A 2852-nucleotide genomic window follows, 5' to 3' on the forward strand; every position below is an offset into this window, starting at 1 on the left:
CATTTCCTTTTTGGGTTTTCACCTGCAGACTTGTAGTTCCATCGCCTTTTAACTTTTTCTTAATCGGATCATGTTGTCAGTGATAACGAGAGAGAGAGAGAGAGAGAGAGAGAGAGAGAGAGAGAGAGAGAGAGAGAGAGAGAGAGAGAGAGAGAGTAAACTAGGAATATTCAGACTCAAAATCTCCGCCTGTGCTAGTCATCATTCCCCAAAAAGACTTCTTTTTCCCAGAAAATACACTTACTGACCGACAATGATAACCTCCCGGGTAGAGATAGATGAATAAACCAAAGTTTTATCTGTTAATTCTCTAATTCATTATACTAAATAACATTATCACAACAGAATGAGCGGACGGACAAAATAAAGTTGACGAAAATGCCCTGTTAAATACCGACCCGCGGAAATGAATGATTCCGTGGTATTCCTTAAGGGACTGAAAATGAGAAAACTTGATTGGCTTCCAACTGGCCATTAGAATGTTTCGGATGTTATAGTCTACATCTTCAATGTCGTCATAAAAATGAAGGCGTTTTATTTGTCTAAGTCTTGCGTACGGTAGCCATTAAGAACAAGACACTCGTTAATTCGACAAGAAAAGTATATCAACCAATTCACATGGTCAATCTTAGTTAGGACAAAACTAGGTCCCAAAATATTGTAATTCAATTCATTGACTGCAGTAGTATCATTATACACAAAGGCATACCAGTATCAGTTCCGGCTATCTCTGGAATCGCTGCCTAGCTATCGGGCTACATACACGATTCTTTAGCATTTTTTTTTTCAATGCGATGAATGTCCTGGGTTCCTTAACATCCGATTCCTTCAATTTTCTCTATTGAGGATGTTCCGCTTCAGTTACCCATTGCACTACCATTCTTTTCTTCCATAGAATCAAACACACGGTACACTCTCAGAGTTCAGGCCTTGACTAAATGTAAATAAAGGCGTAAAATAGTTGTCCCTTCATAATAAGTTTTCACCTTTAAGGGCCCCTTACACTGAACGATTGAACGACTGTCGTTATCGACACACACTATTCAGACAGTATGAAAGATCTCCACACCGATTTCAGTCTGAACAAAGATTTTATCTGAAACATGGCATCATCTCTAGACGAGACAAACACGTACATTGAACGACCTGTGTATGACAAACTTAGTCGCAATCCAGCAACCTGGTCGTGACAGATTCCAGCTGAGATCTTTCAAACCACGAAAGTCCGCCCACTTTTGATTTCAGACAATCCCATACACAGTGTTTTTGCGAACGATACAGACAATCGTTCAGCGTATGGGACCCTTTAATGTCATCCAACGAAAAACCATTTCGCCGAGCGGTGATTAGCGATGTTGAATCTGAGTTTGGCTGTAGTGTAGACCACCTTTTGACCACTCTCCGTTCAAATCAGTATTACGATAGGAGGAATTATGCTAGGTAAGAAGATTTAGGAAAATGAGTGTCAAGTACCTATAAATATAATGCCTTCACAATTGTGAAATAAGAAGTGGAATTTAATTACGAGTTCTTAAAATTCTCTGTCGGTTAAAAGTGGTAAGACTGGGCAAAGTAGTCAGCAGCCTTAAACATTCAGAATGTTTATGCCTAAAACAATTGTCTCTATGGGCAAATTTAATGGTTTTAGATACGAGACGAAATCGGTTAAGACTTGGAGTGAATTTATTAAAAAAAATTAATTGGTAGCCTACTAATTTTAAATAAAATTACTCAATTTCTCTTTGAAATGGACTTCTCATCTCTGAAGATTTTTTTTAAACAATATGACAGCCAAAATACTGACTTTTTAAAGACTTGAGAGATTTCATTCAAAGGCATCTTCCTTGTGTGTAACATAACCTGACATATGCCTTTTCTTAACAATTGATTCCTCTCCCTCATTCGTTAAAAATTATATGCTACATAGTTAATCGAGAACCTCTCCAATATTTCTTTGACACCCAAAATTTTCAAATTCTGAGTTTCCCTGCCTTTTACAAGCATACCACCTGGTAAAACCCCATTTCTGGCTTTTCCAAAGTGATTAGGTAATGAGTCAGTCCAACCGAATATTTTTTTCCCTTTGTCTTCGTACAGAGTCCATAGTCAACAGTCATTTGTAGCTCGGTCTCAATACTTTTTCTGATCCATGTAGTCAATCACTGCATCAATTCATGCTAGCCGACACGATATATATATATATATATATATATATATATATATATATATACCTATCTATATATATAATATATATATATATATATATAATAGATATATATAATATATATATATATATATGATATTGTATTTCAGTCTTTCAAGCATTTAAGAAAAAATTCAATCTTCCTTCATAACCATACTCGCTTTCAAATGAACCTCATGCGGGGCTGGATCATGCACATTTGAAGCATCAAGAGTGAATCAAAATTTTTCTCTGCTTTGTGCACAAGTAATATTTCCGTCGGTCTGCAGATCCATGCCACAAGACATTAGATGATCCAGTCAACACAGAATATAAAGGTTGTGCTGATTATTTTACTGTATTGTAAAGGAAGGTAACGACTTGCGAATGGTACCATATAGCAATATTTCTGTGCTATTTAGAAGATATTTCCTTTCCTAGGGATACATAAAAATGTATAATTATTATTATTTTAATAATCAGGGACTATGAATATTTGGTTTAATGAGGATCAGGCAAAAAGAAAGATAAACCAGTCATGTTATTTTACACTGAAATAAAAAAATATATGAACTAGATATTTCAATAGCTGTCAGTTCCACCATGCGAGCACTTGAGCAAGGAAGTCTTCCCCGGGCCCCTAAACCCCAACTCATTGACGTAAAGGGAA

This window comes from Macrobrachium nipponense, chromosome 20 (assembly GCF_015104395.2).
Source record: "Macrobrachium nipponense isolate FS-2020 chromosome 20, ASM1510439v2, whole genome shotgun sequence".
In the NCBI taxonomy this organism is placed as follows: domain Eukaryota; kingdom Metazoa; phylum Arthropoda; class Malacostraca; order Decapoda; family Palaemonidae; genus Macrobrachium; species Macrobrachium nipponense.